Source organism: Apteryx rowi, unplaced genomic scaffold (genome assembly GCF_003343035.1).
Source record: "Apteryx rowi isolate R43461 unplaced genomic scaffold, aptRow1 scaffold_172, whole genome shotgun sequence".
Taxonomy (NCBI): Eukaryota; Metazoa; Chordata; class Aves; order Apterygiformes; family Apterygidae; genus Apteryx; species Apteryx rowi.
In genome coordinates, this window is record NW_020447997.1 from 1,458,009 (window position 1) to 1,474,536 (window position 16,528).

Sequence of the window (16,528 nt, forward strand, 5' to 3'; positions counted from 1 at the left end):
AGAGGAGTTACCTGTTGACTGATCTCCTATGGGAAGGTGATGAGATATCATGTGGGGGTGCTTAAAACTTCATTGGACAAAATACTGATTGCAGAGAACAGCTCTGTACTGGCCAAGCAAATGAATTATTGTGTCTGTGCTATTGCTGTTTTCTGTGCTGCCCCATGCCATAATTGCAGCATGCTCCTATCTTTCAAGGCAGCCACTGTGTTCAGTTCTATCTGTGATTAAAACCTGAGGGTCTGGTTTGGCTGCCTTAATTCCCATGGAATTTAATGGAAATTGCTCATCAGATCTTGAATCTGAAACACATTGGCAGTTCAGGTTACCTCCTCCAGTTCTGCTTTTTGATCTTGCTGAAAGGATGGGGCAATCTGGGTAATTTCCTCACCTATCAGCTGTGCCCTGTTCCAGCATTAATTATTTCTTCCCAAGAAAAATGAAAATTGCTGATAGAAGACAGTAATAAAATTCACTTCAAATTATTTTTAGTCAGATATAAATTCTACTTAGGCATTCTTTTTGTAGTTTATTTGTGTATAGGCAAAAACACTCAAACAGTATGCCTTGACCACTCTTTTGACTCAAACCGTCATGGGATAGAGAGGAAGTGAGCAGTTCATGGGTTTGTACTTAGTGACTATTGAGACGCTTGACATGCACACATTTTAAATGTTATGTCTTTTCTCTGTTTGAGTATTTTTATTTCCTAAGTGATATATAAAGTTTTGTAAAGATCCAAAGATAACAAACACTTAAATACATACATTACAGGCTGACTTTTGTACTGTTGTACTTTATATGCAGAGAAAGTTTTAAAAAAGCAAGATGAAGAAAAGATATTTAAATAGTAAATATTTAAGTTTTAATATTTAAAAAGTAAATATTTTATTACAAGGTAAAACTACAATTTGCCACTCTGTAAATACCACTTTGTAAAAAGAAAAAAAAAAATCAACCACAGCAAGCAGCATATATTATTATTAGGATATCACAATCCTTCTGCAAAACAGAGAAAACAGATGAGTTATATTAGCCATATGTTCAGAGGAGCTCTCTTCTCTGTCTCACTAGTAGCTGCTCAGAGTTATGAACTGTGTTTGGCTTTTAGCATAACGGGAACCTACAAAGCAGCATTTCAGATTTCACCTGTTAGGATTGTCTGATGAGGCATCATACTCTTCTTCCACAGAAAAGGAGCTCTGCCTCTTGGTTTGTGCTGGAGAGAGATCAGACTCTGCTTCGGCCAGTGGATTTAGCATCAGCAAAGGACCTGTGAGAGGCTGTCACCTGAAGTGCATGTTTCCTACCCTTTAAAAGAGGGAGATGAGATACAGTTTCATAGGTCTGGAGGGAGCAGCAGTTTGCGTTTTGGCCTGCGTCACGTCTGTCAGATCTGTGCGTGTGATCTATAGGTCTCTGTCACAGTTTAGGATGCAGGAGCTCCAGGGAACGTACGCTGCTCGCCCTCCCGGATGAGGGTGCGTAGGAAGGGGTTGCTCCAGCCCATGGGAGGAGGCTCCATGCTTTAGGTGTGCAGAGGTTGGGCCCATAGCTTAGACACCTTTTCCAGCCACGTATCAGAGAGGGGAGCGTGACACTCATCCTTAAAACTAGGTTACGCTTCAACTTATGTTCCCTGCTAAACTGATGTTCAACTAAATAGCTTCACCGCTGGGACTGCAGGAGACGTGAGAGTCGGATTACACTTTATCATGCAACTTGATACGAAATCCGTATTGTGCTGCCCGGCCACTGCAGCAAGATGGATGTTTGCGGTAGTAATATAAGATGATGTTTGTAGGAGTGGCATATGTCACGGAGCTGCCCTGGATCAGATGGCATTTAAATACATTGCACATGGGCTTTGATCAAGGACCACGTGGCCCTGTCTAGCGGTGGAGAACCAGGCCACCGCTGAGGGGTGAACTCCCCACTTCGCAGCCCGCCACCCCGCCGGGGTGTTTTTGCCCGGGTTATGGCTCCGCCGTTTGTTGCACTGGTTCTGTGCTAACAGCACTAATTCAATCAGGATATTATGCTTTTGTGCCAGGTGCGGAAGGACAGGTGACACCCAAGCTGGCATGGAGAGAGTTGTCTTTCACAGCAGCTGGAGCGAACACGACCGGTTGGGGTCAGTTTGTGCCAGTGTAGCTGTTGGTTTCATGTGCCCGGTGGGGTTTGGTTTGTGGTCAGGGCTGAGCGCCGAGCAGCACCCTGGAAAGCTGGCTGGAGGCAATGTGACCTCGTTAGCGCCATGCACCACCTGAGTTAACGATACCCTGCTAATGAACTACTGTGTGCTATGGAGCCGTACCTTCGCGTCACTAAACAACAGATACATTTCAAATATTGCTTCAAAGGACTTTTTAATGTCTTTTGATATTTCTACTGGAAAAATATAGGTGTATGTGACCCTGCCTGACACTACTTCTGTTCCCTGGGTAGAAGACCATGACAAGGTCGTCTGCAATTTCTGGGTAACAGCTTAAAACCAATGTGAAAACCTTTTCTGTGAAATTACAATGCTCTGCTAAGCTAGAATATCAAACATTATCATATAGTTAAATATCTAGTTCTTTCATGATTCTTTAATTAAATATCAGACCTCCTCCGATAGCTTAAAAAGAAGGGAAAGGGAGAAAGGGGAGGTCGCCCCCCATCGTGTCCCAGAGGCCAGGGCGCCAGTGGCCAGCCGGTGCCCCGAATCCCAGCCCAGGGCTTTCTCCCGGGGTGTGAGGGCCCCAAAGGCCTGGCGTGATGGAGGTCATGCCCGGGGGGCCCGTCCCCGCGAGGGGGCCGCGGCCGTGGCCTGGCAGGACTGGGGCGGCCTGGCCTCCCCTGCGCCGAGGGAGCAGCTCAGCGAGAGCCGAGGAAAAATTTTAACTGGGCCATGGCCTGCGGGCGTTATCCCCTGCCCCGCCAACAGCGCTGGCCCGGGGCGCAGGAAGGGGCCCGGGGGGTCCGAAGATGTTCACAGCGCAGGTAATGGAGGCCGCAGCGCCCCGGCCCGCCTGGCCGCACCTGAGGGGACTCCGCAGCCCGGGAAGTGAAGCGYGCCTCCCGGCGGGGCGGCCGCGGGGCCACCACGGGCCACGGTGCTCGGCGCGGAGGCTGCTGCGGCTGTAGGCGTCAGCGCTGCGCCACTGTCACCCTAGCGGCCTTGCGCGGTGAGGAGAAATAGGTAGTGTTTTTAAAACTTCCGAGAACAGAAAATACTACTGTTGTTGCTACTATTATTACTACGTTGTCATGTCTTAGTATTACCTTATTACGTTGCTTTTTTTTATTATCATCCCCCATATCAGATATCTGAGCTCGGCCCAGCCGTTTTAACGTCAGATAGCTGGACTTCTGCCCCTGGAAATCTGTGTTTTAGTTTCATATGCACCCATGTTTAAGCTTGAAATAAGGACGAGTCTTGTTTGGCTCCCCTTTCTCCAGCGAACGTGAGTGGGTGGCAAGCTTTAGCTCTGGTCCGCTTCCTCCTGAGATTTACTGCCACCCGGATTTCAGTCAGAAAAACAAAAAATCGTATTCAGTAGCTCAAACCGCTGTGCTCAAGTTTGCCTTGGCTGTTGACTCCAAAATATTGGGCTTAAGGACCTTTGAATATCCCCTAAGAGATACAGTGTCATCCTTGTCTGTTGGTTTATTGTGAGCTTTACAATATTCAGTAGTTTCTTTTTTAACACTCTGTTCCCTGTTATATGTGAAAATTTTTGCTTTGTTTTTGTAAGGTGATTTTCCATACCTGAATTCTGGAAATGTCAGCTCTAGAGGTGGAAAAAAAACTTTTAGCAATTAAAAAGAATCCAGTGCTTGCTACTTTAAAAAAAAAAAAAAAAAAAAAAAAGCTAATCCTCATGATTCTCGGTTTGGAAGCTGTTTTAATTTTTACTGTTTAGAACTGTCAGTATTGAAAATAACGAGAGCAGAGGATGAACGCACCTTCTGTGCCTGCTCAAGTGAGCTCTCAAGATCTTTAGATCTGCTAAGTGGTCTTTTAGTTTTTGATAACAAAACCTTTTAGTTTTAGATAATAAGCTGTTTTTACTTGGTGATTACTCTCAGTAGATTGTGTAGACATTGTTTCAATAGGAAGTTTTTTATCAAATTCCTTTGTCAGTAGAATAATAATTAAAATGTAAATAAATGAGTACTCAATAACTGGAAAATCTTGCACACTTTCCCTGAAACAGGGCACAGTGGTTTAAATAAGAGACTATAAAAAGTAATTTTTAATATATTATTGAATTATTAGAGCTCTGAATTTTAATATATAAGGCCATTGTCAACTTATGACACCATCCTCCTTTTTAAAAATCTTTAAACATACATATTTTGTAAGTAAGCTTACATGCATATAAAGCATTTGGAAGTATTTGGACTAAATACATTAAGTTGATCTTTCATGAGCTTTTGTACATGTTGCCTTGCAGAGTACTTAGGGAGCATGAGTTTTTTTTGAAGCTGTGACATCTGTTCTTAATATTCTAACATCTTTCTTCCATGTACGTTTGATAGACAACATACTTTTGGCAGTCTTTGTTATTAGAATTGCCAAAATGTTGATATTAATCTCAGTGCCTTGGTTTTCAATGAGTCAAGCCAGAAGGAGCCTTTTCAGAGACTCATCTCTGGAACCAAGTTATTTCTAGAAAGCCAAATGTTTCAACATTCTTTTTAGGTAATCAGAAATAGGTTTATAATAGAATAAGGAAATGGTTTCTGTTTGGGAACAGTTGTTCAGATTTATCTGCTCCTTCCCCTTTATTTCTGATCTGTGTATTTTTAAATACAACTCGCTGCTGGAACTCTGTCCAAGTGCCAGGCTGTGGGGTTTTGCTTCCCTAGGTACTTAAGCCCTCCTAAATGCCCTTTTAAAGTGGATTGATGTGACCACATAAATGGCATTTCATTAAGCGATTTTTCAGAATCTTAGATGTCGCAGCGCTGAGCGCTGTGCTTTACGGTTTGCGGTGGTCTGCCAGCAGAGCGGAAGGCACGCTTCATATGGTATGTGGAAGAGCCGTGCGAAGTCCAGATCACACGAGGCGGGAAGCAGGAAAGGGAGCCCGTCGGGAAGCAGCTCCATGCGCGCTGGCTGTGTGGCCTGGTTCCTGCCAGGGGACAAGTTTCCTAGGTTACCTTTTCAGAAGTTAGGAAATGGTCATTTCTCTGAAATCACCTTGGGCCAATGGATAGCTGATGGCAGAATTCAGCTGGAGTTAAATCCCTTAATTGCAGAGAGTCAGGCGGGTTTCTTGTATGTCCCTGAAGAGTTCATCAGCCCCAGGGCTACCTGCTCGCCCTCTCCTGGAGAAGCTCTTCTCAAGAGACACAAGCCTGAGAGAGGGTGAACGTGGGCCTGGGTGTCTGGCCTAGCGACACATGGATGGGAAAGGCGAGGTGCCAGTCCCTGTTTGAAGGGTTATTGTGGTGGACAAGCTGTGTAACCCACCTTTTCCTCATCCGGAAAGAAAGACATGGCTCCCACTGCTTCTGGGCTCTGCCGTGTGGAGCCTCGTGTGGGCAAGGGGAGCGTGTGCTGGAGCAGGCACAAGCAATGACTGCGCACATCCTGGTGGGCCCCGGTGTGAGGAGTAAATGCTGAACTGCAGAGCCCTCGCAAAACTGTGGCATGTCAGGGTGTGCGGAGAAGCCAAGGTTTAGGTACCAAAGAAACTTCAAGGTAATAACTGGAACGTAGGCTGAAATGAGGCACCTTCAATTAGAGAGCAACGGGGAGATGGTTTTCAACACTGCACCGCAGTGTTCGAAGTACGTATGATACACGCTCAGCTCCCACTAAACTCTTGTGTTTGGTTATCAGCTTTATCCACTAGACCTACGCACGTAAAAAGGCTGGAGTTTAGCCCTATGTGACCAAGAATGACTACTGGGGATATTTTATTCATCAGATACATGAGCCAAAGATCTTATTTTATGTTTATATCCATTTCAGAATCTGAAGGAACAACTGTGAAAAGCCTGTGCAGACACCGTCTGAAATCCTGTCCCTGTCAAGGTAAAAGGGGCATTTCATACTAACTTCAGCACAGACCAAATCTTATAATATAATAATATAATTTTGACTGTGGATATTTATATATTACAAAAAGCAAATTAATTAAGTTGCTTTATTGATAATGTTGCTCTATTCTATAAATACTTATTGGTCAAATTCATTTTTATTTATAATCCTGTAAATTCAGGCAAGTTAGGTGGTGAGAAATTTGCCCAGAAGTGGAGAAACATAAATCCACTCACAATTATTATCACTCCTGATTCATTCCAACTCTATTAGAATTTTATATGATGTTCCTTTTGTTTTACATAATTCAGTTTTGCTGTTACTCAAATTGAGATACACAGATTTTCGCTGTTATCTTTGCAGAATGAAATCCCTAGACATGAGCTCTGTAGTAATGATTATTGTTCTCTAGCTATAAGGATGGCTATGGATTCTTCTTTGTTCAGCACAGATAAAGAATATGCTATGCAATACAGAAGATCCCAGCAAATTTTCTTCTTGAACAGCCTGAAGGGTATGACTGCCATATGACATCATGAGAACAAACAGATACAGATCAGAATATGTCTTTCTGAATTGCTGTTTTGATTACCATTCTCTGAATGGTGATATTTTTATGCCTTCCATATCTTGGCCAAATTACCCATTTCCTTAAGAAACAAATGATATCTAAATTTCATTATCAGTCATGCAGCACAGTTTCCTAAATTCAGTATTTTGCACTATATGGGCTCTTGTCTTCAGCTGCCACAGTTTGAGGGCTTTATGTGCAGTGAGTACAAACTAGATGTGTGTCCTGATATTCCTGATGCTGCATGTCAATCCTGGCATTCAGAATCCTGGAAGTATAGGGAACGATCTCCAGGATTTATAGAAGGAATACATCTGTTTCTTGTCTCTCCTGTATATACCCTGTTAAGTCTTCCCAATAACATCTATCTTGACCCAATGACCTTAGATGAGTCAACTGAGTATTGATTCAGGATAAGTAATAAATGGATATATATGCAAATGTGAATATTGTGAATATAAACCAAGAAGAGAAAACAACAAATAAGGGCCAACTCTCCCCTCTTTGCTAAAATCTTCCTTTGCTAAGACATGCAATTTTGCTTTCCCTCAGTAGATGTCAGCAATGCTACAAACATGCCCAGGTTATGGCTTTGAAAGAGTCCTTCTGTTTATGATTTTAATTAATTTTCTTATTTCAGTTTTGTAAAGGAATAGCAGATCTAAACCAATGGAATCTATTGGCCTCTGAGACAGGATTAGAGACTGCTACTCAGCATTTTAGAAAAATATTATATTCTCAGTAATGCAGAAATCGTACAGAACTTGGTGGAAAGGGCTTATTGCTACATTTTTAGAATATTCTGAACATTTACCTCACATTTGCCTGGAGGGCAAATGTGAAGTAATATAAGATGTCTAATATTTTGCTTCTTTCTGTGAAGTAAATCAAAACCGTGGGAATGTTTTCATATAATTTGATTTACTCCTGTCTCCTACAATACATCTTCAGCTCTGTTCGATTAACTCTCTGCCTACTATAAGAAAGGGGCACAGTCATATTCTCACCGAAGGCAATGGCAAGTGTTCTGTTGACTCTCCTGGGAGTTGTGTTTGCCCCAGAGGAGTTCACAACCACAAAGGAAGGATGTGGAAGGAAGTTTTTTAATAGAATTGTGTGTGTGCGTATGTATGGCAGGGAAAAAAGGGGGGTGCTTATTTCTGGGTGTATAAGTAGCATTTCATTCTGCTTCACATTTATAAGCAGAAATATTTCAGAATCATCCTGTATATGAAATGGGGACCAGAGAATAAATATTCCAGTGTGTATTTCATTAGAGAAGGAGAAATTTCATTTTCTTCTGATTCTCATATGAAGGTCTTCTCCTTCATCTGATCCTCCAGCAGGAATCTTTAACCTCTTGTGATATATTGGGTACTCATGAAGTACACATATATCATGACAGATTTGCACTTTTGGAAGTTAAGACTGTGCCCTCAGAAACAGGATCAGCCCAAGAAGCAGCAGTGAACATCTCTCCACAAGCCTGCCACCCTCTCATTGGCGAGAGTACCAGAATGAGCAGCACTAAGAACTGGAAGCCTGTTCAGGTGCGGGCTGTGCTGGGGACGTTTTGTGGGGTGTTCCCTTGTCTGTAGGGAAATGGGCTGTGTCCGTTTCGCCTTTACTGGCCACACAGCGTGCCCACGTGCTCTAGCTAGCTAGACTTGGCCAGCTTCAACGCCAGATTCCACTAACCAGAGATGCAGCCTCAGACGATTTTTTGGGGTGGAATCGGATGGAGTAATTTTAACCTCTAGCTGAGGGAGACAAAGAGCTGCCCTATGCTGAGCTCGGTTCTTTTCAGCTGCCAAGGCTACCATATACTCCATCTATGCAAGTGCCTGTGGCTAGCTGTCCGTGTCCACTTAGAACACTTTCATTTCCTGTGTCACAAGCGACATTCCAATGCTTTGCTTCAAGTCACAGGTTGGGAACCACCATGCCATAGTGTTCTCTTTACCTTCTTGTCCCCCAAATTCTCTGTCTTTTCTCATGTTCTGTCCCTTCTGGTGTCCTCTCCTTAACAGTGCCCTCTCCTGCCCTATCCTCTGTTCCTGTGCTTCTCAAACGGTCTTTGATCCTTTGCTGTGTATTGACTGACACATTCAATATCAAGCCTTTTCTCAGCTGCACTTTTCTCATACCCCCCCAGACGTGGGCTGGGAGATGCTCTCTGGCAAGCATGCACTGCCAAAGGCATAATTATCTGTTCTAGGCATGAGCCCAAAAATGGGGGGGAGTCAATGGGGTTTGGGTCCCCCACATGGGCCCATCAATGGCTCTATCTTAGTCTGGGTAGATGAGGCAGACAAGGAGAAGCAGTCTGCCAAGCTGAGCACTGGGGATGTGGCTCCATGATGATGAGGCAGCAGTAATGAGGAGCAAAGTTTGCTAGAGGCAACTTTTAACAGCCGTTTGGGAATGAAACCAAATGACAGGAGTGTAATCCTCTTCCTCTGCCCCCATTGTTACGAGCTCCTTTCTTCCTTGCACAGCCAGCAGGAGGAAGCTGGTGGATTTGGCTATCTCTCTGACTCCCTCTTTGGCTCTCCTAGCTGAATGAGTCTGTTTATGCCTCTGTCATTCAGCTGTTGAGCAAGTTTCTGTTTATTAGTTGTTGGCTGGTTCTGCAGGGTATGAATATGCTGCTGCTTTTGCTTAGATTGGAGGGGCAGCCTTTGCTGCTTCACCTCAGACTGAAACTGAAAAGAAATGGAAAAATCATGTCTACTGTTTGCCTGAAAGTGTTGGGAAAAATGTCTGCCTAGGCCTTTCTGGGGTTATGTCCATTGCTAATAATGTTCTGAATTTACATCTGAGAGTATGAGAGTGCCATGAGCTAAACACACATCTGTGCGAAGTTAGATGATAATCACCTCTATGTTATAGGGGTTGAAATCAAGGTGCAAATCAGCTATATGAGTTAGCCCAGAGTTTACAAGAAAACTCAAGCAATTCAGCAACAGAGTGCCAGCAAATCTCTCCATCTTCAGAGCTGCGAATCATGACAGAGCCAGGAGTACTGAAAAAGAGTGGCACTGAACATAGTTCAGTTAGGGTTTGTTGTTGTCATGTTGTTCTCCAAGAAAGCTTCTGGAAGATGGATGTTTGCTATGGGGTTGGGCATACAGGCATTCTGGTGGGTGGTTTAGCATGGTAAGTGGTTGGTGCTTGAAGCACAGTGAGAGTAAAATCTGAATTTTTCAAATTTCATACATAATACAGCATGAAAGAAGAGATGTTTAACTTAGTTTAACTTTGTGCTTGTGACAACATTTTCAAGACATGCTTACTGTGCTAGTGGGTTGGTTTAGCTGAACAGGGAGGTGGCAGGCCTGAGTTTCCCTTTAAATATGATTTCACTGCAAAGGTTGGTGTAAGTTTTTTATTAACACCAACAATATTGAATATAACATCAAAGCAAGGTCTAGCTATTATACAGTTGCATAACTAAATATGAAAATTAAGGCTGTGAGTCTTTTTGCATGTGTACTGTTTCCTGAATCTGATTTTCATGCCTTATGTGCATCAACAATAATGGACCAATGCAGCCAAAATTTGCTTCCACAGCTGCTGGCCTTAGGACGTTCCCTGGGCCTCCTGCGTTCTGCAGCTGTGGAGGCTATTCCCTGCTCTGAACGAAAGAATCTCCCCTCTCCTGTGACTGCAAACGCTGAATGAGACATCCTGTAACACCCTGTTCAGAGGGGCAGAGCTGACAGCTGAAGGCCACCCTTGGCATTTTCCTCTTTGGAGATAATGACAGATGGTGTATAACCATGAGCAAGGAACCCCTTAAGTCCTAAACTAGGAGGGGGGCTTTCTGGGGAATTAGTTATAAAAGTTTATTGCCCAAAGGTCTTGGTGCTGTTTCTGCTCCAGGGAGAATAAGGAGGAGAGATATTAAACAGAGGTTTTAAAGAAAAAATAATCTGGTGTATTAGAGGATTGCAACATTTTAGATGAGTGCAGAGAGCACATTTCTCCACATACACCAGGAGTAAGCCAGAGAACTGCTGCATGTAATGTTTCTTACAGAACCGCACAAAACTTGCCTACTTGCCTACTTTCCAGTTTTGCTCTAAACTAAGATATAAACCTGTCTGTTGTAAGTTTCACTTAAATTCCTTAATCCGCACCTTTCAAGTGACTTGGAGCCCACTTACAGTTTTGCAAATGAAACTTGATGGTTTCAAGTGAGTTTCAGTTTGAGCTTTTAACATTCTTGTTCAACCTGAAACTCAAAGTGAAATTCAGGGGGTGCAAAAAGACGTATACGGAAAAATTGAAGGAAAAGTTCACAAGAACCTGTGCAAACCAGACCTGCTAAACTTCCCACTTGGGCACTGTCCACTCATGCAGATCATCTTAGCTTCTGTCTCTTTGCTGTGTGGCTGTGCAGGCGAAGGGGTCTGATGGTGGCATCTGTCAGAAGCACTCCTGCAAAGGAACTGTGATGCCTTTCCATAGTCAACTACTGTCCTTATGGGGACAGCAATTCATGCAAATATAAGTTTGTCTTCAGATTCCTTACATGCGTCTGTAAGGCAAGAACAGTTTAAGCTCTTTTGATAATGTGTAACTAAGCTGAAGGAAGCAAGGTTGCAAGCTCTTTTGGAGAAGGGAACAGTTGTAGTAACTGAGCTGCAACAAATGGGTAATTACAAATAGAGCTAGGTGGTGGGGGTGGGAAACCAGATGAATTATGAGGTTTTTATCTAATTTCCACCCCTGCAGCACTTTTGGTTTGAAAACAGTATGCCTCATTATTGAGTGAAATAAATAAAACATAACCAGAATGCTGTGGTGGCTTCTTGATCTGTAAAGCATGCAAAGCTAAAACCACCACATGCAAAAACGAGCACAAGAAGAGTGAGTGCAAGCTGAAGAATTGGTGATACTCTCTCTTTGCAATGCACACAGCTCACAATTCTCAGCACAGCTGATCTCTTGGGAACTGATAGGAAGTCCTGGCTCTGCTTGAGTCAATGGGAATTTTGCTGTGGACTTCAGGGAAGCTGGAACTTCACAGCATAACCCATTTTGGGCAGTATATTGTTCCTGGCTCTTAAAACCTTGCAAAATCTCATGTGGGCAAATACGCACTTATAGTCCTCCTGGCAAGGATTTATACTCCTCCTAGCAAGGACAGGAAATTCAAGGCAACCCCTTTTCACTCTGGCTAGCTGGTCTTCTGGTAATAACATCCTACCTTACCCATGAAAATTAAATACATAAATGTAGAACTAACATGATTGTAAGTGGTCTCATGCTGCTCATTCTGTTAGTCTGTATACACTTCTCTTCCCCTTTGCTATGCTGGCATCTTAACCTGGTTCAGTGCACCCAAGCTTGGGCAATATTTAAAGCCAGGACTCCTGGTCCTGTTCCCTCTCCAGGCACTAAGGCTCAGATCCGCACTTCCATTCAAGCTGTGGGCCTAAAGTAGTAGCTGTGATAGTTAATATTCAGTAATGTTACTAAGGTAATTTAAAGTACTTTCTATTAATTAAACTGGCGCTTCTGATTGTAACACTAGCCAAGAGAGAAATGCCATATTCAACAAGAAAACAGAGATTAATTTTCAGGCCTTGTTCATGCAGCTCCTTAGAGAAGTGTCGCTCTCCTTATGGAAGGCAAAAGGATGATATTTTCTTAAGAGTATCTTTTTCTCAGCTTTGAATGTGGAGTCCTGAGAGGCTGCCAATATTGTTACAAAAGGTTTTATCCTGTTTGTTCTATTTGTTGAGTTTTCCTACTGAGCCAGCCAAAGCTTTATTTTCACTGTATGTGAAAGATCTGGCTGTTTTCAGTAATGCATGCTTTAGGGCAGGGCAAGTTCAGTTCTTTGGCCACTTAAAAGCTATGTATTGACAGCTGAAATGGCTGGGTTTCCTTGTGTCTCATTCCTTGTCTCTTACCTCTTCAAGGTTTAGATACCGGGAAGAGATCTATAGTCCTTTGGAGAACTCAAAAATGTCAAAGTAACCTACTATACCTTTTTCATGTAAGTCTAATGAAATAAATCTACAGTCAAAATGGCAAAAAGCTGCCAATAAAATGCTGTGAGAAAGTCTGAGCTATGTGTTTCTTGTGTTGGTAGGGGTCCCAATACAGTTCCCTGTGTCCTTCTGTATGCCAAAGCTACCGGTGAGTGGGAGTTCAGTGCTGAAGTGCACAGAGTCACCCAGAGCAGCTGAGGTTGGAAGGCACCTTTGGAGATCATCTGGTCCAACCCCCCTGCTCAAGCAGGGTCAGCTAGAACAGGTTGCCCAGGACCATCAGTAGCTTGCAGCAGTCCACTCTTGTGTTGGGAAGAGCAGTGCTAGGGGTAATATAACACTTACTTAAATCAGAGTTTGAAAATAATTTCAGCAGATCATAGGCTTCATACAGATGACATACCTGGATGAATTGATCTGTATGGTCCAGTTCTGGAAATGTCACGTTATTATTTCCTAATATTTTGAAACTTGCCTTTTCCTATGGAAGCTCTTCAAAGCTCAAAAGAAGTTTAACACCTGTAGAGGAAGCAGCTGGCATCTTAGAGGTAGAGACAGCTTGCCACAGCAGTCAGTAGATCTCGGAATTAAGATGCCACACCGAGAACTTTTCCTTTCAGGAAAAACAAAACAAAATGTGAGGTTTTTTTCTGTGGAGGCTCATCTGGAGAAACCCTCTAATGATTCTATTGTGTTCATAAGCATGATACAAAATCAGCAGGGTGTAGCTGGTGGTGTAGGATCTGGAACATTAATTTATGACAGAAAAATAAGCAGGAAGAGAGCTCGTTGCCAAGGGTGTGTATGAGTCAGCTGGGGTAAGATTTGCTTTGTCAATGTTGTAATGAGTGCTCCTTCGGAAGTCTGCAAAGTGGGCACATTATAGCTGCCCACACAGTATGGGTTTAATACCAGCTGTGGTTGATTCTTTTTGTTCTTTTTTACTTTAAAGTATAGATGAATAAGGAAAATTTATATTTAAACTTGTTTTAGTTGGGCATGTGACACATCAAAATAATTGCCAGCTTATTTTCCCAGCCTTACTTCTACAAGAGCCCAAATAGCTTCAGTTGCCTCATAAATCCACAGTGATTACAATGTATTTATTTATTATTATCTACACAGACACAAAATGACCTCAGCAAAGAAGAAGCCAAAACAATTCCTTGATTTTGGGAGAAAAATGATTCAGCCCCCATCTCTTTTCCACCCACAACCTCCTTCTGGGGACCATGACTTTGTCTTATGCTTCAGCAGGAAACATATTTTTGGCTGAGCTGAAACTCTCTAGAGTGTGTTGGATCTTACAGGTATACTATCAAAAAGAGTTTGTATTGGACATGAGATGCTTCATTAGAGTAAGGCTACGTGCTAAGGTTTCCTGTAAAAATGATCTCCATCTTTTTCAATACATGACTAGTTATTTATGTTTTGTTATCACACAATTTCGAGTAATGCAAAAGTTAAAAGGAAGAAATACTTTCTGTGCTGTGTAAGGGGGATGTGGGACCAAGTTCAGTTCAGCAGAGAGCTGAGTAAATTGTTGAGAAGCATGATAAAATAGGATTGTACAGTCTTGTGGAATTTTGTGTGGGTGGATGAACAGGGTAAGGAAATATGTTCCATTAATTTCTAAGGGATATTTCCTATGTATTGATGAAGAGGCCTGAGTTGCATTTGGTGACATGAATAATATAATTGGAGATCATGAAATGAATTAGCTGTATTTGGTGTCCCAGTCAATCATGTTTTACAGAAAGCAGTACTTTGTCAGACCAAATATCCATTTAATGAAGTGCCAACAGTTAGGACAGATAAAGACCCTCTCCATTTTGGAAACTGGCAACTTAAGAGTATCTTGAGCTGGGTTATTGTTTTTAATAGACACGGACATGCCTGTCTTTCATGAACTGATCAAATCTCTTTCATAAGCCATTTTTACTTCTGACTTCCACATATCAACAAATACTTCCTTTTTGTTAGTTTTACATCATTTTATGTGGAATCCCTACTTTATTCTTTTACTGTGAGAAATAATGACTAGTCATTCCCTGTTCAACTTTTTCATAGCATTTCTGATTTTATTGAATTCTACTGTATTTCCTCCATGTTATCCTTTTTCCAAACTGAAAAGGCTATTTTATTTAGTTTCCCCTTGTGCAGAAGCTTTTTCATGTGTTGCCTTTTTCTTCTGAAGATAAAGATCTCCCTCAAACAAATGCTCTAGATTGAAAAAATACTGAGCAATCTCTGTGTAATACACTTTGTCTTCCAATCTATTGGCAGAAAAGCAAACAGGAAGAAACGTTATTTAAAATTATTCTTCAAGAATGGTTACAATTCTGGGCTTTCCTAGTACTTACTGAGCCACTGGAGGAAACAAACCAAACCAGGCTCACACCAAGGATGGGAACCAGCATGCCAGTCCATGCACCCTCCTGCATTGGATCGACTGTGCTCGCAAGGCTTGAGAACAGGTGTTAAAGGGAAAATATAATTAAAGTGCAGATGAAAGAAAAATGAGATAACATGTGAGATGGACTTGGCGACGTTAGATCATAACCTATTAAATGGGTACTTCTGTTAAAATAGCAGCTTGTGTAGAGAAAGTGAATCCATTCTAGGTGTTTTGCAGCAGAGCATTTGGTAGGGAGCAACAGGGAATTCCTTGCTAAACTGTAAGAGGTGGGGATCTGTACAGGAGCGGTGGGGAAGGCACTGGCTAAAGCAGGGACAAGAGTGGGGTCTGTTGAAAGGGGAAGTACTGGGCAGGAAGGAAGGTTACTAATGAAGTTCCTTGACGATCAGTCTGGGGACTGGATATGTTTTATATTTTTATTAATGACCTTGGCATAAAAAGCAGAAGAATGTTGATGAAATTTGATGATGATATACAGTTGGGAGCCATTGCTAATGCAGAAAGGGCAGGAATATCTTACAGGAAGAAATGGATGACTTTTAGGTTGGAGTAATAGAAACAGGCTGAAAGTTAATGGAACAAAGTGCAAGGTCAGGCACTTTGGGATTACTTACAATTTCTGATATAAACTGGGAACTCATTGTTTGGAAACAACAGAGGAAGGGACAGACCTGAGTACATTAGGTGATCACAGGATAACTAGTAACCAGCTATATGATCCAGGCACAAAAGGGCAAATGGGCTTCAAGACTGACCAAATATTCCCGGTTGAAATAGGAAAGTATTCGTGCCAGACAAGGCACGATAAAACTTTTTCTGAATACCATGTACAGCTCTGGTTCTCCATGTTGGCAACAAGTCCAAAGAATACTTACCAGGATCATGGGAATGATAAGCATATCTGCAAGAAGAAACTAAAGCAGCATGGTTTATTTAGCCTAGCAAAATGAAATGAAATCTGAGATGTGACTTATAAATGCATCCATGGGAGAAAATACCCGAAAAGTAGTGCTAGTTAAAAGACAACCCTGCAACATAAACAAATCAATATAAACCGGCCTTGAGGAAATCTGAGCTGGAATTTAGATTTCTAGCTAACAGAAGAGCCAGATTCTGGAATAAGCATAATGGGACTAAGAAGAAACAACTGGTTTTATTGCAGAGCTGAATCAGTTTGTTAAAGGAATTATACAGTATGCTTTCTTGTGGAAGAAGCTGATGCTATGACTCCAAAGATTTTTTCTAGTCCTGTAGAGGAGCTTCATTCATTCTTGTTTGATCCTAAGACACTCTGCTTTCATTAACACTTGGATGGCAGTGTTTTAAGGAGTGTGTAGAAACTACATGATGTTTTGGTTTTGATTCAGTGGTTAAACATGAGAATCTGTAATGCCTTCAGATATTTTCATTGCAATAGATCAAACCTTGTTGCTGTAGGGAAAACTGCATTTCCTAGAAGGCCATAAAGTTTTACAAATCCTTATGGTTTTGAAAGT